This window comes from Bombina bombina, chromosome 1 (genome assembly GCF_027579735.1).
Source record: "Bombina bombina isolate aBomBom1 chromosome 1, aBomBom1.pri, whole genome shotgun sequence".
Classification (NCBI taxonomy): domain Eukaryota; kingdom Metazoa; phylum Chordata; class Amphibia; order Anura; family Bombinatoridae; genus Bombina; species Bombina bombina.
This window is the reverse complement of record NC_069499.1, coordinates 565,178,767-565,205,305: the sequence shown is the minus strand read 5'-3', so window position 1 is coordinate 565,205,305 and position 26,539 is coordinate 565,178,767. Positions and strand designations below refer to the sequence as shown.

Sequence of the window (26,539 nt, the reverse complement as noted above, 5' to 3'; positions counted from 1 at the left end):
TCCTCAGCAGTAGAGTGAGAGGTTTCAGCGCATATCTTCTCTGTAGTGTCTTAATGCAAAGGTCCTGGAAGAACTGGATAATATTGCCCTGAAACTTGAACGTGGGGTTATTTCTAGCAGCTAGTAGAAGTTTTTCCCTGTCAGGGAACCGCAAAAACTTAATTATGACATCTCGCGGTGACTGGTCTGGTCTGGGCTTCGCTTTTAGGGCCCTATGCGCTCTTTCTATTGGACATTCAGAGTCCATCGAGTTTCCTAGTATCGCTTTGAATAGTTGCTGGAGATAATTGTGTAATTCATCTGCTCCAATGGACTCAGGGATGCCTTTAAGTCTGATATTAGAGCGTCTGCTCCGGTTCTCCAGATCTTCGATCTTTTCTTCTAGATCTTGTATATGTTGGTTATGTGAGTTAAGAGTCTGGGAAACCATTGTAATCTCCTCTCCCATTTCCTCTGTAGCTGTTTCTAAGGAATCTACTCGTGTTCCCAACTCGAGCATTTCTGCTTTAATATCCGTAAGGCTGTTAGTAACTGCAGTTTGGAAGCTGTCCATTTTTTCCCATAGTTTCTCGAAGTTGGAAGCTATGTCCTGTTTGGATACCAGACCCTGCAGGTCTGCTTTAGTAGCGGGAATGTGTTCCGGGGATTCCTCTTCGTTCTCAGATTCCATATCTTCTTCAGTTTCCTCTAGGGCGATTTCTTGAGATTTGGTGGGTTTGGAGGCTTTAAAGAAGGTATCTACTGATAAGGATTTTAGGTTTTTGTCTCCTTTAAGACTTTTTCTTGTAGCCATGTTGTATAAGTCGGTAGACCAGTTGTTTTCTGTTGCTTTTCTTGTGCGGTTTTTCAAGTGTCTATCAAGTGTGTTCAAGTTCCTTTATTTCTATTGTGGAGAGGTATCAGTTCCTCCTGACCTCCGCTGAGTAGTAGGATGTATTTAGCTATTTCTGCTCCCTCCTTATCTCCTCCTGCTCCTTTCAGAGATATTTAGTAGATAAGAGATGCTTCACCTTTCATAGCTTAAGTAAGCCCGTGTGCAAATATATCATCTTCATAGTACCGGTCTATGAGAGGCAATGACACTGCAAGTGATGCAATAGTGGATATGGGGTCAGCGTTAAATCATCCATGTCGGATCATTTCATCATATTATGATTCTGGCTTCTACATCCTCTGTGTTAACTGTCTCTAGGCCCTGAGTGAGCGCTCTGACGGGAAACTGAAATAGTCACTGAAAGTTCCCCCACCCCAGGGAAGCTGTCCTCACTGGACGGAAACGGAAAAAGGAATTGGGATATGACCTACTGATATTTCAATCAGCAAGAAATGTAGGGGAGAGGGAACCACACAGCGACCCCCAAGCTCCTGAAATATGCTGAGAGAGGGGCAGACGGGGAAGTGCTGCAAATGACTCTTCTTTATTTGATGTTACACCCTGTCCCCATAAAAATTCTTTTAATGGGACATGACTATTACCATTCGGGAGACAATATATTTTGACTTTCCTTCTCCCTTCTCACCCTTCTTTTCTTTTACTCTTTAAATACAGTCTTAGATTTCTTCACATATAATCAGGTGAACCTGCACAGACACTACAGCAAGCTACCGGAAAATTTCACAGATATTAGGGGCATTGTATATACCCCCTCCCCCCCCCCCTTTTTTAGTCCTTTTTTTAGCACGTAGATTTACAGTCACCACAGTATATAAATGAATAAATATATTCTTCAGAGAGGATCCAACCATACAGAATATTATAATAACTATTTAAACCTGAAGACTGACAGAGGGGTTATACCTATATTATATTAGACTTTACAAGTGGTATATAGTATTATTATGAATAAGATGAACACGATATTTATCAGGAATTATTGGCATTATATAATAATTTGGTTGATACAAAGGTATTAATATACAGTAATGAAAAATAACCGAGGAAATCTGACTTACAGTATTGAACATTATTAACATACAAAAGAATTCTCATAGACAGAATTTCATGTGATTATTATTCTAAGACCATTATTAGGTCTTATTAAGATTTGTAACCTACAATATAAACTTCTAGTATGCAATCTGGAACTGATGATTGGTCTACAGCAATGTCAATCATATAGGTAACATAAACTCAATAGAAACGTAATTTGGAATAGATGATTGGTCTACAGCAATGTCAATCAACAAAATGTATAGACGATTCTCATCCAATTAGAGTGGAGCGAGGGCGGGACTTCCGGTTTTGCAGGGTTTAAATCCCCAAAAACTCGGCGGCTCGCTGCCTTTGATAAAGCCCTATCGGGCGAAACGCGTCAGGGGAGAGTGTTGATTCGTTCACACTCGATTTTTTGTGTCTTTTTAACTGCCCAGTACCATTTATCTATGTACCGCTAAAACTGTACTTTTATACCATATTTCGTAGTAAGTGACTTGGGTGCATTTGGGGATATGGTACGAACCAGTACCCCAGCATTACAATAATACTATTTGCCCTCGATAATTAATCAAGGGATTTGAACTGAATGAACGTCTGAATGATCAGTTAAGTTTATAAGTTTGTATCAGTGCACCGGGCAGCAAACACCGGGCTTATCCACTACAAGGCTCTGTAATATAAACATTTAATATAGAAACTGTGTTGTGCCAGATAAAAAAAATTTAACTTTATATTAGCCTACCAAATAGAGTGGATAGTAGATAATATAAACTCACAGATGATATTCTACTCAAACTGTGAGTAACTTAATCTTAGCTGTATGAGTGTTGCATAGCTGACTGGAATGAAAAGTAACCGTGGGGAGCAACTGCAGCTCCAATAATTATAATAGTAAAAACTCTCAGCCTGGGTTGTGCCAGACTTAGCTATATTTTTATATACTGAACTGTGTGAGATGATGTGCAGTGGTGTGTGCCTGAAGAAATACTATGATTAATGAACATTGGTAAACTTGTATCGGCCAACTGGGTTATTATTATCCAGATCGATCCACTAAAAAGGCTCTGTAATTTACAAATACTTAACGTATCTAGTCTGGGTTGTGCCAGACTTAGTTATATCAGATATATACAGCCTTTCACACATAGTGGATGCCGGAATAATAGCACTTAAACTCATTGTGATTATCCAGACAGGATTACCGTCTCTGACACCGCACAGACATAGCTAGACTGAATAATTATTCATATGACCTGGTAGTAGCTGCTGGCCATTACCGCAGTGTACTTAAGTTACGATATGGACTGAATAGCAGCATGGTGTGTCTGATCCAGTGATATCGAAATACTTGAACAGAGAGAGTAACAGATGATTACTCGATATAGCTATATGTATATACTGAACTGTGTGAGATGATGTGCAGTGGTGTGTGCCTGAAGAAATACTATGACTGATGAATAATGATAAACTGATATCGGCAAACTGGGTTATTAGTATCCAGATCGATCCACTAAAAAGGCTCTTTAATTTACAAATACTTAACTTACCTAGTCTGGGTTGTGCCAGACTTAGTTATATCAGATATATACAGCCTTTCACACATAGTGGATGCCGGAATAATAGCACTTAAACTCATTGTGATTATCCAGACAGGATTACTAACTCCGACACCGTACAGACTTAGCTAGGCTGAATAATTATTCATATGACCTTGTAGTAGCTGCAGGCCATTACCGCAGTGTACTTAAGTTACAATATGGACTGAATAGCAGCATGGTGTGTCTGATCCAGTGATACCGAAATACTTGAGCAGAGGGAGTAACAGACGATTACTCGATATAATGATAATCACTATGACACTGAGGACCATTTTCCTAGTCTCTATATTTTACATGGAAAAACCATAATTCAATAATAGAATTCAGTAATCCAGCGATAAACAAACAGAGGGGGCACGCTTCACCCTTTCTCTGATTATATGTACCCAACTCACACTTGTAATTACTATTTGATTTAGTTATATAGCAACAGTGTTTAGCGGACGTTACTTTGTTACTTTTTGGATCATTCATGACTGTGAATACATACAGGCCTAATCCCAATAACTGGTGATCCAATAAATGTTGATACTACTAGTATCTGGTACTGGAGTGTATTTTAACATTGTTTGTACTTTAACCAACAATTTGGTTTTTTTAATGGTTATAATAAAAGTTATTTTTTATAAAATCCTAGCGGGACCACCCACCCTTTAGTTTAGGGCCCAGAGTGCTATAAGTGCATACTTTTGGAATCGTGGTATCCTTTATATCATCTTTCCATTCGGTTGGATTAATTTTATGCACAAGCACCATTTCCTCTAGACAGACATACAGTTACTACACATTAAACAGGAGAATACATAGATAAAGAAATCAGAGAGGAAAAGCCCGAGGAGTGCCACTATTCAATATTGTGTGTGTTAAGCTTTTACAACCATTTATGCCATAATTGCACAAGCGGTTTGTAAATAATTTCAGTGAGAAACCTAAATTGTGAAAAATGGAACGTTTTAATTTTTATTTGTTCGCATTTGGCGGTGAAATTGTGGCATGAAATATACCAAAATGGGCCTAGATCAATACTTTGGGTTGTCTACTACACTACACTAAAGCTAAAATTAACACTACAAGCTCCCTAATTAACCCCTTCACTGCTGGGCATAATACACGTGTGGTACGCAGAGGCATTTAACGGCCTTCTAAATACCAAAAAGCAACGCCAAAGCCATATATGTCTGCTATTTCTGAACAAAGGGGATCCCAGAGAAGCATTTACAACCATTTATGCCATAATTGCACAAGTTGTTTGTAAATAATTTCAGTGAGAAACCTAAAGTTTGTGAAAAAGTGAACAATTTTTTTTATTTGATCGCATTTGGTGATGAAATGGTAGCATGAAATATACCAAAATGGGCCTAGATCAATACTTTGGGATGTCTTCTAAAAAAAAAATATTCATGTCAAGGGATATTCAGGGATTCCTGACAGATATCAGTGTCCCAATGTAACTAGCGCTAATTTTGAAAAAAAAAGTGGTTTGGAAATAGCAAAGTGCTACTTGTATTTATTTCCCTATAACTTGCAAAAAAGCAAAGAACATGTAAACATTGGGTATTTCTAAACTCGGGAAAAAAATTAGAAACTATTTAGCATGGGTGTTTTTTGGTGGTTGTAGATGTATAACAGATTTTGGGGGTCAAAGTTAGAAAAAGTGTTTTTTTTCCCCATTTTTTCCTCATATTTTATATTTTTTTATAGTAAATTATAAGATATGATGAAAATAATGGTATCTTTAGAAAGTCCATTTAATGGTGAGAAAAACGGTATATAATATGTGTGGGTACAGTAAATGAGTAAGAGAAAAAACACAATTTATGTAAGAAGTCACCTGATAAATTAATTTCTTTCATATTGGCAAGAGTCCATGAGCTAGTGACGTATGGGATATACCATCCTACCAGGAGTGGCAAAGTTTCCCAAACCTCAAAATGCCTATAAATACACCCCTCACCACACTCACAATTCAGTTTAACGAATAGCCAAGTAGTGGGGTGATAAAGAAAGGAGTAAAAAGCATCAACAAAGGAATTTAGAAATAATTGTGCTTTATACAAAAAAATCATAACCACCATAAAAAGGGTGGGCCTCATGGACTCTTGCCAATATGAAAGAAATGAATTTATCAGGTAAGTTCTTACATAAATTATGTTTTCTTTCATGTAATTGGCAAGAATCCATGAGCTAGTGACGTATAGGATAGCAATACCCAAGATGTGGAACTCCATGCAAGAGTCACTAGAGAGAGGGATAAAAATAAAAACAGCAATTTTGCCCTGAAAAAATTAATCCACAACCCAAAAAATAAGTTTATTCTCATAAATGAAAGGAAAAAACTTAAATCAAAAGCAGAAGAATCAAACTGAAACAGTTGCCTGAAGAACTTTTCTACCAAAAACTTCTTCTGAAGCAGCAAATACATAAAAACGGTAGAATTAAGTAAATGTATGTAAAGAAGACAAAGTTGCTGCTTTGCAAATCTGATCAACTGAAGCTTCATTCTTAAAAGCCCACAAAGTAGAGACTGATCTAGTAGAATGAGCTGTAATTCTCTGAGGCGGGGCTTGACCCAACTCCAAATAAGCTTGATGAATCAAAAACTTTAACCACAAAGCCAAGGAAACAGCAGAAGCCTTCTGACCTTTCCTAGAACCAGAAAATATAACAAATAGACTAGAAATCTTCCTGAAATCTTTAGTAGCTTCAACATAATATTTCAAAGCTCTTACCACATCCAAAGAATGTAAGGATCTCTCCAAAGAATTCTTAGGATTAGGACACAAGGAAGGGACAACAATTTCTCTATTAATGTTGTTAGAATTCACAACCTTAGGTAAGAATTTAAATGAAGTCCGCAAAACCGCCTTATCCTGATGAAAAATCAGAAAAGGAGATTCACAAGAGAGAGTGGATAATTCAGAAACTCTTCTAGCAGAAGAGATAGCCAAAAGAAACAACACTTTCCAAGAAAGTAGTTTAATGTCCAAAGAATGCATAGGCTCAAACGGAGGAGCCTGCAAATCCTACAAAACTAAATTAAGACTCCAGGGAGGAGAGATTGATTTAATGACAGGCTTAATACGAACCAAAGCCTGCACAAAACAATTAATATCAGGAAGTTTAGCAATCTTTCTGTGAAATAAAACAGAAAGAACAGAGATTTGTCCTTTCAAGGAACTTGCAGACAAACCTTTATCTAAACCATCCTGAAGAAACTGTAAAATTCTAGGAATTCTAAAAGAATGCCAAGAGAATTTATGAGAAGAACACCATGAAATGTAAGTCTTCCAAACTCGATAATAAATCTTTCTAGAAACAGATTTACGAGCCTGCAACATAGTATTAATCACTGAGTCAGAGAAACCTCTATGACTAAGCACTAAGCGTTTAATTTCCATACCTTCAAATTTAATGATTTGAGATCCTGATGGAAAAACGGACCTTGAGATAGAAGGTCTGGCCTTAGTGGAATTGGTCAAGGTTGACAACTGGATATCCGGACAAGATCTGCATACCAAAACCTGTGAGGCCATGCTGGAGCTACCAGCAGCACAAACGATTGCTCCATGATGATCTTGGAGATCACTCTTGGAAGAAGAACTAGAGGTGGGAAAATATAAGCAGGTTGATAACACCAATGAAGTGTCAATGCATCTACAGCTTCCGCCTGAGGATCCCTGGACCTGGACAGGTACCTGGGAAGTTTTTTGTTTAGATGAGATGCCATCAGATCTATTTCTGGAAGCCCCCACATCTGAACAATTTGAGAAAACACATCTGGGTGGAGAGACTATTCTCCCAGATGTAAAGTCTGACGACTGAGGTAATCCGCTTCCCAATGGTCTATACCTGGCATATGAACCGCAGAAATTAGACAGGAGCTGGATTCCGCAAAAACAAGTATCCGAGATACTTCTTTCATAGCTTGAGGAGTGTGAGTCCCACCCTGATGATTGACATATGCCACAGTTGTGACATTATCTGTCTGAAAACAAATGAACGGTTCTCTCTTCAACAGAGGCCAAAATTGAAGAGCCCTGAGAATCGTACAGAATTCCAAAATATTGATTGGTAATCTCGCCTCTTGAGATTTCCAAACTCCTTGTGCTGTCAGAGATCCCCAAATAGCTCCCCAACCTGAAAGACTTGCATCTGTTGTGATCACAGTCCAGGTTGGACGGACGAAAGAGGCCCCTAAAATTATACAATGGTGATCTAACCACCAAGTCAGAGAAAGTCGAACATTGGGATTTAAGGATATTGATTGTGATATCCTTGTATAATCCCTGCACCATTAGTTCAGCATACAAAGCTGGAGAGGTCTCATATGAAAACGATCAAAGGGGATCGCGTCCGATGCTGCAGTCATGAGACCTGAAACTTCCATGCACATAGCTACTGAAGGGAATGACTGAGACTGAAGGTTCCGACAGGCTGCAACCAATTTCAAACGTCTCTTGTCTGTTAGAGACAAAGTCATGGACACTGAATCTATCTGGAAACCTAAAAAGGTTACCCATGTCTGAGGAATCAAAGAACTTTTTGGTAAATTGATCCTCCAACCATGTCTTCGAAGAAACACTAGTTGATTCATGTGAGATTCTGCAGAACGTAAAGACTGAGCAAGCACCAAGATATCGTCCAAATAAGGAAACACTGCAATACCCCGCTCTCTGATTACAGGGAGTAGGGCACCTAGAACCTGAAAAGATTCTTGGAGATGTCGTTAGGCCAAAAGGAAGAGCAACAAATTGGTAATGCTTGTCTAGAAAAGAGAATCTCAGGAACTGATAATGATCTGGATGAATCGGAATATGAAGATATGCATCCTGTAAGTCTCTTGTGGACATAAAATGCCCTTGCTGAACAAAAGGCAGAATAGTCCTTATAGTCACCATTTTGAAAGTTGGTACCCTTACATATCGATTCAAAATCTTTAGATCCTAAACTGGTCTGAATGAATTCTCTTTCTTTGGGACAATGGATTTGAATAAAACCCCAGACCCTGTTCCTGAAACGGAACTGGCATGATTACCCCTGATAACTCCAGGTCTGAAACACACTTCAGAAAAGCCTGAGCCTTTACTGGGTTTACCGGAATGCGTGAGAGAAAAAATCTTCTCACAGGCGATCTTACTCTGAATCCTATTCTGTACCCCTGAGAGACAATACTCTGAATTTAATGATTTTGGACCGAATTGATCCAAACATCTTTGAAAAAATGTAATCTGTCCCCTACCTGCTGAGCTGGAATGAGGGCCGCACCTTCATGCGGACCTGGGGGTTGGTTTTGATCTCTTAAATGGCTTGGATTTATTCCAATTTGAAGGTTTCCAATTGGAAGCAGATTCCTTGGGGGAAGGATTAGGTTTCTGTTCCTTATTTTGACGAAAGGAACGAAAACGGTTAAAAGCTTTAGATTTACCCTGGGTTTTTTATCCTGAGGCAAAAAAACTCTCTTCCCCCCAGTAACAGTTGAAATTTTTGAATCCAACTGAGAACCAAATAATTTATTACCTTGGAAAGAAAGAGATAGCAATCTGGATTTAGAATTCATATCAGCATTACAAGATTTGAGCCACAAAGCTCTTCTAGCTAAAATAGCTAAAGACATAGATTTAACATCAATTTTGATATCAAAAATGGCATCACAAATGAAATTATTAGCATGTTGAATCAACTTAACAATGCTAGACAAATCATGATCCGATACTTGTTGCGCTAAAGTATCCAACCAAAAAGTTGAAGCATCTGCAACATCAGCCAAAGAAATTGCAGGCCTAAGAAGATGACCTGAATATAAATAAGCTTTCCTTAAATAAGATTCAAGTTTCCTATCTAAAGGATCTTTAAAAGAAGTACTATCTTCCGTAGGAATAGTAGTACGTTTAGCAAGACTAGAGATAGCCCCATCAACTTTGGGGATCTTTTCCCAAAACTCCAATCTAACATCTGGCAAAGGATATACTTTTTTAAACCTTGAAGAAGGAATAAAAGAAGTACCAGGCTTATTCCATTCCTTAGAAATCATATCAGAAATAGTATCAGGAACAGGAAAAACCTCTGGAATGACCACAGGAGGTTTATAAACAGAATTTAAACGTTTACTAGTTTTAATATCAAGAGGACTAGTTTCCCCATATCCAATGTAATCAACACTTCTTTTAACAAAGAATGAATATACTCCAATTTAAATAAATAAGAGGATTTATCAGTGTCAATATCTGAGGCAGGATCTTCTGAATTAGATAGATCCTCATCAGAGAAGGATAATTCAGTATGTTGCTGGTCCTTTGAAATTTCATCAACCTTATGAGAAGTTTTAAAAGACCTTTTACATTTATTAGAAGGCGGAATGGCAGACAAAGCCTTCTGAATAGAATCAGAAATAAATTCTTTTAAATTTAAAGATTTATCTTGTGCATTAGATGTTGAGGGAACAGCAACAGGTAATGAACTACTACTGATGGATACATTATCTGCATGTAAAAGCTTATCATGACAACTATTACAAACCACAGCTGGAGGTATAATCTCCACAAGTTTACAACAAATGCACTAAGCTGGTAGAACTGTTATCATGCAGCAGGGATCCAGCAGTGAATTCTGAGACAGGAACAGATTGAGACATCTTGCAAATGTAAGAGAAAAAAACAACATATAAAGCAAAATTATCAATTTCCTTATATGGCAGTTTCAGGAATGGGAAAAAATGCAAACAGAATAGCCCTCTGACATAGAAAAAGGCAAGAGGCAAATAGGAATGGGGTCTAAAATAATGAAAATATTTGGGGCCAAGTATGACGCACAACAAACAGAAAAATATTTTTTGGCGCCAAAAATGTCCGGAAACGACACACTCACGTCATAGATGACGTAACCTTGTGAAAGTACCCGGCGTCAACTAAGACGCCGGAAATGACAAATTTGCGTCAACAAACGTAACTTCGCGCCAAAAAATCTCGCGCATTTTGCGCCCTCGCGAGCCTAATTCTGCCCGTGATTTAGAAAAAGACAGTCAATTGAAAAAAGACTACACCCCAGGTAAGAAATACATTTCTAAAAAATGCATTTCCCAGATATGAAACTGACAATCTGCAAAAGGAAATATACTGAAACCTAAATCATGGCAAATATAAGTACAATTCAAATATTTAGAACTTTATAAAATACATAAAGTGCCAAACCATAGCTGAGAGTGTCTTAAGTAATGAAAACATACTTACCTGAAGACACCCATCCACACATAGCAGATAGCCAAACCAGTAGTGAAACGGTTATCAGTAGAGGTAATGGTACATGAGAGTATATCGTCGATCTGAAAAGGGAGGTAGGAGATGAATCTCTACGACCGATAACAGAGAACCTATGAAACAGATCCCCGTGAGGAAAAGCATTGCATTCAATAGGTGATACTCCCTTCACATCCCTCTGACATTCACTGTACTCTGAGAGGAAATGGGCTTCAAAAAAGCTGAAAGCGCATATCAATGTAGAAATCTTAGCATAAACTTACTTCACCACCTCCATAGGAGGCAAAGTTTGTAAAACTGAATTATGGGTGTGGTGGGGGGTGTATTTATAGGCATTTTGAGGTTTGGGAAACTTTGCCCCTCCTGGTAGGATTGTATATCCCATACGTCACTAGCTCATGGACTCTTGCCAATTACATTAAATAAATTACAGCTAAACATAAACACAGCAAAAATGTAAAAATAGCCTTGATCCCAAACGGACAGAAAATGGAAAAGTGATGTGGTCCTTAAGGGGTTAAACAACTAATGACATTTTAAAAACTACATCTACATGTTATTCTCAGACTAATCTGCTCTTTGAATGGTTTTAGTGTTTAATGTCCCTTTAAGTGAAATTTAATTGAGTCTGTAACATGCGTCACTACGATTGGTAAGATAGGAGCACAAGCTAATTTAGACCCTAAATTAGCCAAAGCAAAGTACAGATGAGTTGCTTCTGTTTTGCAAAATACCATAAATAATGTTGATAAAATGAAAGCATTAAATTTCCCATTTAAAATAGCAATATTCCCCCTTTTAAAAAAACAACAATACTCTTCTAACATATATACTGACAAAGATATATCATATAGAAAATTAGAAGAGATACCCAATGGCCCCCATTTCGTGTTAACATGTTCACAAACTCAGAGTTTGAGAATGTCAGACAGCCCATACTTTAGTTTGTGTGCAAAACTCTTGTCTATACAGATCTTCATAAATGGGGATATGTGTGTGTCTGTATGGACCTGTATCACACATTTCTAAATGCCTAATGTTACCACACTGATATTCACACTGGCACAAGTTAAATGTATGCTTGATAAAGTATTGCTGATTTGAAGTTTATTTACATGTAAGTATGATATATAGTTTTGTTTCATTTAGCAATAGTTCTAAAATACTTCATTGTCTGGTGAAGATGGAAAACTTCCATCGTGGCCCCTTATGTAAAATAGTTTGGCAACATTACGTTATAAAACAGTGAATAATTGATCATACCCCAGAGGATGTCAGACAAAACATAGAAACCTTTCCAATATCATTTCTCACTTCATAGATAATTGAATCAATATATTACTCATTTTTTGGCTTAGTGTCAACATCCCCTACCCAAAACTCTTACTAATATCTCATTAATTTAGGAGTAACTCTTTTGCAATTAGGCAACAAGTGAAAGGTGAAATTTTGAAATACGGTAAGTATAAACATAAAATAAAAAACAAAATAGTACTAACACAGCTTATTGTTTGTTTGGAATATCAAAAGAACATATTGTACCCTTAAAACACTTTATAGATGCATACCTTATTAAAATAATTATGTGTGAAGACATGCATCTGCTATTTCATGTGGCCTCTGTGATGATTTAAAGTAACATAAACCACATTATAAGGGCATAAATGTGCAAAAAAAAAAATAATAAAAAAAAAAAATCTGTTAGTTTATGCAAGGAATAATGCAATAATAAAATGCTCTACATGTCTAACCCTTGCAATGGGGTTAAACACAGGGAAAGTCAGTTCCAGAGCAGCAATGCACTACTGGGAGCTAGCTGAACATATCTTGTGAGACAATGACAAGAGGCATATACATGCAGCTAGCTTTCAGTAGTGCATTGCTGCTTCTGAGCTTACATATGTATACTTTGCAACAAAGGATACTAAGAGAACAAACTAAACTATGTAATAATAGAAGTTAAGGTAAATGGGTCTTAACTGAATGCTCTATCTGAACCATGAAAGTTTAATTTGACTTTTATGTCCCATAAAACTTTACTTTTATCATCAAATTTCCTTGGTTCTCTTGGTATTCGTGGTTGAAAGCTTAACCTAGGTAGGCTCATAAACCGATTTCTAAGCCCTTGAAGGCCGCCTCTTATCAGCATTTTGACAGTTTTTCACAGCTAGATAGTGCTAGTTCATGTGTGTAGTGTAGATAACACTGTGCTCACTCCCGTTGAGTTATTTATGAGTCGGTACTCATAAATCACAGATGTAATGCAAAACTTGGGAATGGGTAATAAAGGGATTATCTATTTTTTAAACAATAAAAATTCTGAAGTAGACTGTCCCTTTAAATTAGATATTTTCCCCCCTCTCCGTGTGGGCCACCCACAAAATCGGTCGTTCGAGGTATACTCATTAAAGAAAAATCAATATATAAAAAGATAAATACATATATTAAACAGCTTCAAACTGAAATAGAGGCCCTAGAATAAGAACACAAAAAGACACAATCAAACTCTTCCCTCCTAACCCTGCAACACAAAAGACAAATTCTTGCTACATATTTAAATTTACACTACATCAAAACAGCCCATAGACTAAAAACAAATTATTTCCTATACGTGAACAAGCCTAGCAAATATTTAGCAAAAAAAAAATTAGAAATGCTTTTCAAACATCTCACCCTCCAGAGATAGTAGACACATTCACACTTTACTTTAGTACCCTGTATGATGTTAAAGTTGAGCATAATGCGATAACCCAGAAACTACTACATTCTTTCCAGGATAAAGCCAACCTAGGCAGTATAACATAAGTTAAACCAGGGAAAACACCAGGACCTGATGGCTTCCCTGGAGAGTATTATAAGCTTTTTAAATCCACTTTAGTTCCCCATCTAGTTAAATTCGCTAATAATATTATGGAAGGAAATGATATCCCAGCAGACTTGCTCCAAGCAAGAATAGTGCTGATACCTAAACCAGGGGAAAACCCTAAAAACTGCTCTAGTTATAGGTCCAACTCCCTTATCACCCAAGATCTTAAAATAGTGGGCAAAATCTTAGCCAATGGACTCAAACTAATAATACAGACTTTTGTACATCCGGATCAGGTGGGCTTCATCTCAGATAGAGAGGCCCCAAACAATGAGAGGAGTATAATTTCAGTGATAGATCATCTGGCCGATAAGGGAGTGCCTTCTCTGCTCCTATCCTTGGACACGGAGAAGGCATTTCATAGGGTGGATTGAGTATATATGTGGACAGTCTTAGAAAAGTTGGGATCCAAAGGGACCTTTTTGATGGCTTTTAAAAATATGTACTTAAACCCTTGGCCCATGTTAGAACGACAGGCCACCAATCCAAAACTTTTGTGATATTAAATGGCACCAGACAGGGGTATCCGCTTTCTCCCCTTCTGTTCGCTATTTATATAGAGCCCTTAGCAGCCACCATCTGAAACTCTCCAGACATTACAGGGTTGGAGGTAGGGTCAGTTAACCATAAAATCACTCTCTTTGCTGATGATGTCTTGCTGACGCTGACCAAACCACTGATCTTCCTACCCAATTTATATAATATCATCAAAAACATAAATTATGCTTACCAGATAATTTCCTTTCTTTCTGTATGAGGAGAGTCCACGGCTTCATTCATTACTTGTGGGAAATACAGAACCTGGCCACCAGGAGGAGACAAAGACACCTCAGCCAAAGACTTACATACCTTCCCCACTCCCCTCATCCCCCAGTCATTCTGCCAAGGGAACAAGGAACAGTAGGAGAAACATCAGGGTATAAAGGGTGCCAGAAGAATAAACAAAAATTTAGGTCCACCCAAAAGAGAATAAACGGGCAGGGGCCGTGGACTCTCCTCATACAGAAGGAAAGGAAATTATCTGGTAAGCATAATTTATGCTTTCCTTCTTAATATGAGGAAAGTCCACGGCTTCATTCATTACTTGTGGGAAACATATACCCAAGCTCCAGAGGACACTGAATGAAAATGGGAGGGTAAAAGAGAGGCGGACCCTATTCTGAGGGCACCACAGCCTGCAAAACCTTTCTCCCAAAAGCTGCTTCAACCGAAGCAAAAACGTCAAATTTGTAAAATTTTGAAAAGGTATGTAAGGAGGACCAGGTAGCCGCCCTACAAATCTGACCCATAGAGGCCTCAGTCTTAAAGGCCCAAGATGAAACCACAGCTCTAGTTGAATGAGCCATAATCCTCTGAGGAGGCTTAAATCCCGCTGTCTCATATGCTAAGCGAATAATACTCCTCAACCAAAAAGATAAGAAAGTGAAAGAGGCCTTCTGCCCTCTACGCTTCCCAGAATAGACAACAAACAAGGAAGAAGTCTGTCTAAAATCCTTCGTAGCTTGAAGATAGAATTTCAAAGCCCAAACCACATCCAAATTATGAAGTAACCGTTCCTTCGAAGAAGAAAAATTAGGACACAAGGAAGGAACCACAATCTCCTGATTGAGGTTACGATTAGAAACGACCTTAGGAAGAAAACCCAACCCAGTACGAAGAACAGACTTATCAGCATAAAAGTCTAGGTAAGGGGGCTCACATTGCAAGGTCGCCATCTCAGAGACTCTGCATGCCGAAGCAATAGCCAGTAGAAAAAGAACCTTCAAAAAGACAGTAAATTAATGTCAACCGAATACATAAGCTCAAACGGAGCCCCCTGCAAAACTTTAAGAACTAGATTTAAGCTCCAAGGAGGAGCAGTAGGTCTAAACACAGGCCTGATTCTAGACAGAGCCTGAACAAAGAACTGCACATCAGGAAGCTCAGCAAGCCTCTTGTGCAATAACACACATAGAGTCGAAATCTGTCCCTTTAGGAAACTAGCAGAAAGGCCCTTCTCCAAACCATCCTGGAGAAAGGAAAGAATCCTGGACACCTTGACCTTATGCCAGGGGAATCCACGCTCTTCACACCAGAATAAGTAGGTCCTCCACACCTTATGATAGATGCGACGAGTGCCCGGCTTTCTAGCTTGAATAAGAGTATCAATCAGTCTCTCAGAAAAACCTCACTTTGCTAGGACTAAGTGTTCAATCTCCATGCAGTCAGCCTCAGAGAATCTAGATTCTGATGAACAGAAGGACCCTGTACCAGCAGATCCCTGTGAAAAGGTAACCTCCATGGAGGAGATGAGGACATCCCCACCAAGTCTGCAAACCACATCCTTCGCGGCCATGATGGAGCAATTAGAATTGCCGAAGCTTGCTACTGCTTGATGTGGGCCACTACACGAGTGAGAAGTGGTAACGGTGGAAAAATTGAAACTATACTGAACCTCCAAGGCACTGCTAATGCATCTATCAGCTCTGCTTGAGAAACCCTGGATCGCGACCCGTATCTGGGTAGCTTGGTATTGAGTCGGGACGCCATGAGATCTAGCTCCGGCGTCCCCCATCTGTAGCAACTCTAAGCAAACACCTCGGGATGGAGAGACCATTCCCAGGATGAAACGATTGCCTGCTGAGAAAATCCGCTTCCCAGTTGACCACACCCAGAATGTGGATTGCTGACAGCGAGCAGCTGTGGGCCTCCGCCCATTCCAGAGTCCGAGATACTTCTCTCATTGCTAAGGAGCTCCTCATTCCCCCCTGATGGTTGATGTAAGCCACCAAGGTTATGCTGTCTGATTGGAATCTGATAAACTGGGACAAACCCAGAAGAGGCCAAGCCTTCAGAACATTGAAGATCGCATTGAAGTTCCAAAATGTTTATCGGACCACAGGCCCTGTGCCTTCCTGGCAACCCAAACAGCTCCCCATCCTGAGACTTGCGACCGTAGTCACAATCTCCCAAGATGGTCTCAAGAAGGATGTCCATTGGGACAGGATCTGAACAGAGCCACCAAGAGAGCGATTCTATTGACCGGTTGTCTAGAGAAATCTGTTGTGACAGATCCGAGTGGTCGCCGTTCCACTGACTCAACATGCACAACTGAAGAGGTCTGAGATGGAATCTGGCAAATGGGATGTCTATGCTGGACACCATGAGCCAAATTACCTTCATACACCGGGCCACAGAGGGCCTTAAGGAGGTCTGTAGGGCAAGACAATTGTAAGTAATTTTGCAACGTCTCTGGTCTGTAAGAAATATCCTCATGGATATGGAATCTATTATCGTACCCAGGAATTCCACCCTGGTACTGGGAACCAGAGAACTCTTTTTTAGGTTTATTTTCCATCCATGAGATCGAAGAAGTAGAAGAGCTTTTTAATGGTCCTCTGCCAGCCAACAGGATGGAGCCTGAACCAGGATGTCATCCAAGTATGGCGCTACTGCTATACCTTTGGTTCTCGCCACCGCAGAGCCCCCAGAACCATCGTAAAGACTCTTGGGGCAGTAGCTAGACCAAATGGAAGTGCAACAAACTGGAAGTGCTGGGTCAGAAACGCGAATCTTAAGAACTTGAAGTGATCCTTGTGAATTGGAACATGAAGGTAAGCATCCCTTAAGTCTATCGTAGTCATAAACTGTCCCTCTTGAACTCAGGGCAGAATGGACCTTATTGTCTTGAACAATGGGACAGACAGGAACTTGTTTAAGCACTTTAGGTCCAGAATTGGGAGAAACGTACCACAAAAAGGTTTGGGAGAAACGTACCACAAAAAGGTTTGAGTAGTATCCCAGACCTCTCTCTGCAAGAGGTACCGGCACAATTACTCCAAGGGAGGAGAGATCCCTCACGCACCCTAGAAGAGCTTCCCTAGATAGTGCCATCCACTTTAGGGACGGAACCCCACAACTCCAATTGAGAGTCCGGTACTGGGAACAATTTATTAAAGGAAGAAGGGGAAAAAGAAGATCCAAGTTGCTCCCATTCATTCTTAATAATATTTGCCATCTTTAAGGGAACCAGGAAAGTCTGTGGCACCACCCTGTCCTCATAAACCTCATCAAGTTTAGGAATTGAAGGTTCCTTGGGTAATTTAGGTTCAGGAACCTCTAAAGAAGCCAAAACTTTCTTTAGCAGAAAGCGTATGTCTTTGATCCTAAATCTAAAGTCTGGTTCCTCCGCAGCCGGAGGTTTAGAGGCAGCAGATTCCGACCCTGAAAGAGCATCCTCTGAAATACCCTGCAGACACTGCAGTTTGTAGTTGTTCAATAAAGTTTGGCGGTAAGAGGGCCCTTCCCAAAGAAGGATTAGCAGAGCAATGGGAAGCTGCATGTGCAATAGGAGATGAATGCAGGGAACGCACCTCACAACACGGAGACCCCTCAGAGGTGGACTGCTTAGTGGTATTAAACATCTTGGTTTTCTTAGATATAAGTACTTCATCAAGGCATGTAGAACATAATTGAGCAGGCGGGTATACCGTAGCCTCCTCACAATAAAAAACAAAATTTATGCTTACCTGATAAATTTATTTCTCTTGTAGTGTAGTCAGTCCACGGGTCATCCATTACTTATGGGATTATATCTCTTCCCCAACAGGAAGTTGCAAGAGGATCACCCAAGCAAATCTGCTATATAGCTCCTCCCCTCACATGTCATATCCAGTCATTCGACCGAAACAAGACGAGAAAGGAGAAACCATAGGGTGCAGTGGTGACTGGAGTTAAATTAAAACATTTAGAAATGCCTTAAAATACAGGGCGGGCCGTGGACTGACTACACTACAAGAGAAATAAATTTATCAGGTAAGCATAAATTATGTTTTCTCTTGTTAAGTGTAGTCAGTCCACGGGTCATCCATTACTTATGGAACACTAATACCAAAGCTAAAGTACACGGATGAAGGGAGGGACAAGGCAGGAACTTTAAACGGAGGGAACCACTGCCTGAAGTACCTTTCTCCCAAAAATAGCCTCCGAAGAAGCAAAAGTGTCAAATTTGTAAAACTTTGAAAAAGTGTGAAGTGAAGACCAAGTCGCAGCCTTGCAAATCTGTTCAACAGAAGCCTCATTTTTAAAGGCCCAGGTGGAAGCCACAGCTCTAGTAGAATGAGCTGTAATTCTTTCAGGAGGCTGCTGTCCAGCAGTCTCATAGACTAAACGTATTATGCTACGAAGCCAAAAAGAGAGAGAGGTGGCCGAAGCCTTTTGACCTCTCCTCTGTCCAGAGTAAACGACAAACAGGGAAGAAGTTTGACAAAAATCTTTAGTTGCCTGCAAATAGAACTTTAGGGCACGGACTACGTCCAGATTATGCAAAAGTCGTTCCTTCTTTGAAGAAGGGTTAGGACACAATGATGGAACAACAATCTCTTGATTGATATTCCTGTTAGAAACTACCTTAGGTAAGAACCCAGGTTTAGTACGCAGAACTACCTTGTCTAAATGAAAAATCAGATAAGGAGAATCACAATGTAAGGCAGATAACTCAGAGACTCTTCGAGCCGAGGAAATAGCCAGAACTTTCCAAGATAACAGCTTAATATCAATGGAATGAAGGGGTTCAAATGGAACGCCTTGCAGGACATTAAGAACTAAGTTTAAGCTCCACGGCGGAGCAACAGTCTTAAACACAGGCTTAATCCTAGCCAAAGCCTGACAAAAAGCCTGAACGTCTGGAATTTCTGCCAGACGCTTGTGTAGAAGAATAGACAGAGCAGAAATCTGTCCCTTTAACGAACTAGCGGATAAGCCCTTTTCTAAACCCTCTTGTAGAAAAGGCAATATCCTAGGAATCCTAACCTTACTCCATGAGTAACTCTTGGATTCGCACCAATACAAATATTTACGCCATATCTTATGGTAAATTCTTCTGGTAACAGGTTTCCTAGCCTGTATTAGGGTATCAATAACCGACTCCGAGAAGCCACGCTTTGATAGAATCAAGCGTTCAATCTCCATGCAGTCAGCCTCAGAGAAATTAGATTTGGATGGTTGAAAGGACCCTGAATTAGAAGGTCCTGCCTCAGAGGCAGAGACCATGGTGGACAGGACGACATGTCCACTAGGTCTGCATACCAGGTCCTGCGTGGCCACGCAGGCGCTATCAGAATCACTTATGCTCTCTCCTGTTTGATCTTGGCAATCAGTCGAGGCAGCAGCGGAAACGGTGGAAATACATAAGCCATCTGGAAAACCCAAGGGGCTGCTAGAGCATCTATCAGCGCTGCTCCCGGGTCCCTGGACCTGGATCCGTAATGAGGAAGCTTGGCGTTCCGGCGAGACGCCATGAGATCCAGATCTGGTTCGCCCCAACGATGAATCAGTTGAGCGAAGACCTCCGGATGAAGTTTCCACTCCCCCGGATGAAAAGTCTGGCGACTTAAAAAATCCGCCTCCCAGTTCTCCACGCCTGGGATGAAGATTGCTGACAGGTGGCAAGAGTGAGACTCTGCCCAGCGAATTATCTTTGAGACTTCCAACATTGCTAGGGAACTCCTGGTTCCCCCTTGATGATTGATGTAAGCCACAGTCGTGATGTTGTCCGACTGAAATCTGATGAACCTCAGAGTTGCTAACTGAGGCCATGATCCCTGAGCCTTCAGGGAATTCCAGACTGCGCCCCAACCTAGAAGGCTGGCGTCTGTTGTTACAATCGTCCAATCTGGCCTGCGAAAGGTCATCACCTTGGACAGGTGGGGCCGAGAAAGCCACCATAGAAGAGAATCTCTGGTCTCTTGATCCAGATTTAGTAGAGGGGACAAATCTGAATAATCCCCATTCCACTGACTTAGCCTGCACAATTGCAGCGGTCTGAGATGCAGTCGCGCAAATGGTACTATGTCCATTGCCGCTACCATTAAGCCGATTACTTCCATGCACTGAGCTACTGACGGGTGTGGAATGGAATGAAGGGCACGGCAAGCATTTAGAAGTTTTGATAACCTGGCCTCTGTCAGGTAAATTTTCATCTCTACAGAATCTATAAGAGTCCCTAGGAAGGGAAGCCTTGTGAGTGGTAATAGAGAACTCTTTTCCACGTTCACCTTCCACCCATGTGATCTCAGAAATGCCAGAACTATCTCTGTATGAGACTTGGCAGTTTGAAAACTTGACGCTTGTATCAGGATGTCGTCTAGGTACGGAGCCACCGCTATGCCTCGCGGTCTTAGTACCGCCAGAAGTGAGCCCAGAACTTTTGTAAAGATTCTTGGAGCCGTAGCTAACCCGAAGGGAAGAGCTACAAACTGGTAATGCCTGTCTAGGAAGGCAAATCTTAGGTACCGATAATGATCCTTGTGAATCGGTATGTGAAGGTAGGCATCATTTAAGTCCACAGTGGTCATGTACTGACCCTCTTGGATCATGGGTAGGATGGTTCGAATAGTTTCCATTTTGAATGATGGAACTCTTAGGAATTTGTTTAGGATCTTTAAGTCCAAAATTGGTCTGAAGGTTCCCTCTTTCTTGGGAACCACAAACAGATTTGTATGGAATCCCTGCCCGTGTTCCGTTCGCGGAACCGGGTGGATTACCCCCATTAGTAAGAGGTCTTGTACACAGCGTAGAAACGCCTCTTTCTTTATTTGGTTTGCTGATAACCTTGAAAGATGAAATCTCCCTTGTGGAGGAGAAGCTTTGAAGTCCAGAAGATATCCCTGAGATATGATCTCCAACGCCCAGGGATCCTGGACATCTCTTGCCCAAGCCTGGGCGAAGAGAGATAGTCTGCCCCCCACTAGATGCGTTTCCGGATAGGGGGCCCTCGCTTCATGCTGTCTTAGGGGCAGCAGCAGGTTTTCTGGCCTGCTTGCCCTTGTTCCAGGACTGGTTAGTTTTCCAGCAAGCATGGAAAATACTTTTCAAATAAATTTAAAAGCAATATAAAAAACGCTACTGTGCCTTTAAGAAGCACAAAAAGCTGTCACAGTTGAAATAACAATGAACCAAATTAGTTATAGCAACCAAATTTTCACAGTAAATGTATTAAGTTAGCAAAGGATTGCACCCACCAGCAAATGGATGATTAACCCCTTAATACCCAAAAACGGATAACAATTTAATAATTAACGTTTTTATCACAGTCAAACACACTGTCACAGGTCTGCTGTGACTGATTACCTCCCTCAAAATGAATTTTGAAAACCCCTGAGCTCTCTAGAGACGTCCTGGATCATGGAGGATGAAGTAGGAAGATTGTGACTGAATTTTTACTGCTCAAAAAAGCGCTAAAATAGGCCCCTCCCACTCATATTACACAGTGGGGAAGCTCAGTTAACTGTTTCTATGCAGAAACAAAAGTTAGCCATGTGGTAAAAATCATGCCCCAATAAGTGTTATCACCAAGTACCTCACAAAAAACGATTAACATGCCAGTAAACGTTTTGAACATACATTTTAAAAGTTATGAAGTGTTATTAATAAGCCTGCTACCAGTCGCTTTTACTGCAGTTAAGGCTCACACATTACTTCAGTATTAACAGTATTTTCTGAGTCAAATTCCATTCCCTAGAAAAATACTTCAGTGTACACACACTCCTCAGCCTAATACCAGTCGCTACCACTGCATTTAAGGCTGTACTTACATAACATTGGTATCAGCAGTAATTTCTCAGTCAATTCCATTGCTTAGAAAAATAATTTACTGCACATACCTCGTTTGCAGGGGGGCCCTGCATGCTATTCCCCTCTTCTGAAGTTACCTCACTCCTCAGAATGTGCGAGAACAGCCAGTGGATCTTAGTTACGTCTGCTAAGATCATAGAAAACGCAGGCAGATTCTTCTTCTAATGCTGCCTGAGAACAAACAGCACACTCCGGTGCCATTTAAAATAACAAACTTTTGATTGAAGAAATAAACTAAGTTTAAAAACACCACAGCCCTCTCACAACAACCTATCTTTAGTTAGCTTGCAAGAGAATGACTGGATATGACATGTGAGGGGAGGAGCTATATAGCAGATCTGCTTGGGTGATCCTCTTGCAACTTCCTGTTGGGGAAGAGATATAATCCCATAAGTAATGGATGACCCATGGACTGACTACACGTAACAAGAGAAACAGGTATTAGATTTAGTTAAAGAGGGAGTACCCTCTAATCTATCAGAGTCCTGCATAACTTGCGATTTTAAGATGGACTATAGAAAAAGATAAATGTCACCTTATACCCCCAATGGATGGGGCACTCACCACCTCCTATGACCCAGGCCCCACAGAGAAACCACTTTGTCTCCTGTAAACCGCACGGTCTGGAAAGAGGAAATCAGTGTGACCACACCTGGTCACATGGTGTGCCATGCAGGACCACCCCTGCTCCTGGAAGAAGTGTGCCAAACCTAACAGGCCGTGCAGCTATCCAAAACAAAAGTAAAACCTGAATATTCCAACATCTGCCTGAGCCTCATCTCACACATGTTGCAGCATAAAACATAATAAAGTAAATTATGCGTAAATCCCCCCTGTTCAATAATATTAACCTTTGATTCCATACAAATAAAAGGAGTCACACTGTGACCCTGTCTTCTTGCGTTATCATATGAATATAAAATGAAACGATCTTACCGGAATCACCGCTGTGGAACAGACACACAGCCTCTCAAGTTTGACAGTCTTGTAACATCGCTCCTGACATGGACTTCAGTGATAGAAGCATGCAGTGAAACTCGTCAACACTGATTGCTTAGGAGCTGTTAATACTAGTCTGGATAGTTTTGCAGAAAGACTCTCCCTGCATCTCCAGACCCTAACATTCGTCAATGCTCTCACTGAGAGGCTGACAAGACTACTTTAAACTCCAGTACCATACTGAAGGGTACTACCCTCCATAAGGAACTACTCCGTATCTTCTGACACTTCTCTGCCATCCTCCTGTGACGAAATTACTGGGGGATGAGGGGAGTGGGGGAGGTATGTAAGCCTTTGGCTGGGGTGTCTGCCTCCTCCTCGTGGCCAGGTTCTGTATTTCCCACAAGTAATGAAGCCGTGGACTCTCCTCATATTAAGAAGGAAATAAACTTAGACAAATGTGAAGCACTCCCTATAGTGGTACCAAGACATACGATCAAACTTGTTGAGGCTAATTTTGACCTTGAATGGGAAAAAGAAGGCATTCAATACCTGGGAGTTAAGTTAACAACCCATTCTACACATCTATACAAAACAAACTATATCCCACTATACAAAGTAATTAGATCTCAAACTATGGCAAAAATATAACTTTTCGTGGTACGGAAGGCTCTCGACACTTAAGATTAACATTCTCCCTAGACTACTGTCTTTATTTAAAGCTATACTGATTAAAATCCATAAACAAAACTTTAAATCACTCCAATCAGCGCCCCATGGGTTCCTTAGAGGTAAAAAAACATGCCAGAATCCCTTTCCAAACTCCAACACGCCATAGACAATTGGGAGGGGTTGGTGTACCAAATTTACTGAACTACGATCACGCCTCTAGAATGGTTTAAATTTCCTTATGTGGTAGGAAGGACAATGTAATATGGCCTAAACTGGAATCAAACATGGGAGATCTTGACTCACCAGAAGATATTATATGGAATAGAGATGGTAGTGGTGACATGTTTGCTATATGCCCTCAAACTACAAAGCATTCCATGCAACAATGGAAAGAACTTAATAAAAAATAATGCCCCCTTACCCTCTAACTCCCTGATAATACCTTTAAAATACTTGATACCCAAGGATTATAGATCTCTGATAAACAAGTGGGAAAACAAAGTGCTTTACAGAGTAGCAGATTGTATTACCAATAAAAAACCCTTTAACGGTATTTCTTATACAGGGCAGGAGAAAATTACACAACTATTTCAGAATTTTTATAGAGAACTTTATTCAACTCAGAGCCCTGAAATGGGGAAAATTACGGAATTTCTGGATAGAACTGACATTCCTCAAATCTCAGAAGCAGACCGCGAGTGTTTGAATCAACCGATATCTGAAAATGAGATTCAGAAAACAATCAGTTTAATGGCTAGGGGTAAAACGCCAGGGCCAGATAATTTACCTCTGGATTTCTACCAGATGTTACGGACTGAGACTGGCCCGGTTCTGGTAGATCTCTACAATGCATAGTTTGTTTCAAATCTTAAAACATCAGACAATTTTAAAAGAGCGAATATTATTGTAATCCCTAAAAGTAACAAAGATCCGTCGGATATCGCCTCGTATAGACCAATCTCCTTGTTGGGTCTGGATTATAAAATCTTAATGAAAATTCTGGCCGATAGGTTGAAGTTAATTCTCCCTAGGATAATCCACCAGGATCAGGCGGGGTTTGTAATGGGCAGGGCCTCGGAATTTAATATAAGGAAAATTCTACATGTAATTTGTCATTATGGGGGGGGGGGGCGGCTCGGCTCTGCCGGAGGCCTTCCTGCTATCTTTGGATGCAGAGAAGGCCTTCGACAGAGTGGAGTGGCCCTTTCTTTTACAGGTATTGGAGAAATTTGGGATTGTGAGGAAGTTTGGGGATTTTGTGACTAATATTTACTCGGATATTAAAGCTTCTATCTTGATAAATTATGGGATTTCAGATGTCTTTTCTTTGACAAGAGGCACTAGACAGGGGTGTCCTATGTCGCCTTTGTTGTTTGACCTTATTATTGAGCCCCTAGCTATTAGACTAAGGAATCTGCTTATCGGAATTAACATAGGAAAGGAGACATTTAAAACTGCATTATTTGCGGACGACCTCTTACTTTATGTATCCAACCCAAAAAAGCAGGTTGAAGAAATCGTGAAGTTACTGGATCAATACAGTATAGTGTCAGGTTATAAGATTAATCTTGGAAAATCTAAGATCCTTTGGTTAAATCAAGATGAAGAGGACCTCCAAACCTATCAATTTATGGAAACTAAGACTCTGAGTTATTTAGGGCTGAAGATCTCTGCCAACTCGGCTAATTGGTATAGGGACAATATTGGCATGGTTTTAAGAGACACTGAGGAGAAGATGAAATATTGGGCGACACTCCCAGTCTCTTTGACTGGTAAAGTGGCCCTGTTTAAAATGTTTATAGTTCCAAAAATTTTGTATACATTAAGGATGCTCCCCTTTTTGATCAAGAAGGCTGATCTTTTGTGCTTTAATCAAGCATTAAGGTACTATCTTTGGAGTGGAAGGAAACCAAGACTTAAGTTAGCCAGGTTATATCAACCGTATTGTAAAGGAGGTTTAGGGTTATCCAATTTAGAATGGTATAATCAGGCTGTTATCTTGCGATTTCCAGTAGACTGGTTAAAACGGTCTTTTATATACTCAGAAGAGTCTCTAGAAAGACAGGTCCTCTCTCTCCCTGAATTTTGTTCTTTTTGCTACCAACAAGGAGCTCAGTAGGGTTATTTCCGACCATCCATTATTTAAGGATATATTGCTGTGTTGGAGGAAAATATCTAAACATTTGGGCTTAGCACCAAACATTTCTAAATGCTTACTGATAAAAGGTAATACCCGATTTCCGCTGGGTAATATGACGGCTATTTATGAAAGAAAAGTTTCCAGGAACTCAGAGAAAAGATATATTTTTTATTTCTTACAAATTAAGAGTTATATTCTTGGTCTGGTTAGAATCTCTCCCCATATATGGGAGGATCATCCTCTTATTAATGCTAAATTACCAGAGAAAAGGCTTTTGTCAAATATTTACAGATTTCTTCTATCTTTAGAAGAAAAGGATGTGTCACAGGAGTTAGCTAAACGGTGGGATAGAATAACTAACCCAACGGACTTAGAAAAATCACTTATAAACAGCCTTAAACTTACTCAAAGACTTTTTTCGGCTTCTTATTATAGAGAATCACAATTTAGATTAATCCAGGGGGATTATTTAACCCCTCGTAGGGTGGCTAAATGGAATAAAGAAGTGACTAATGTTTGCCC

The 26,539-nt window shown here is 40.2% G+C and overlaps 1 protein-coding gene across 2 annotated transcripts in view; it reads right to left on the bottom strand.

Moving 5' to 3' along the window:
• The window catches only part of SLX9 (SLX9 ribosome biogenesis factor), a 449,304-nt gene that overhangs the window by 285,315 nt on the left and 137,450 nt on the right, over window positions 1–26,539 (bottom strand). The window lies entirely within an intron of this gene.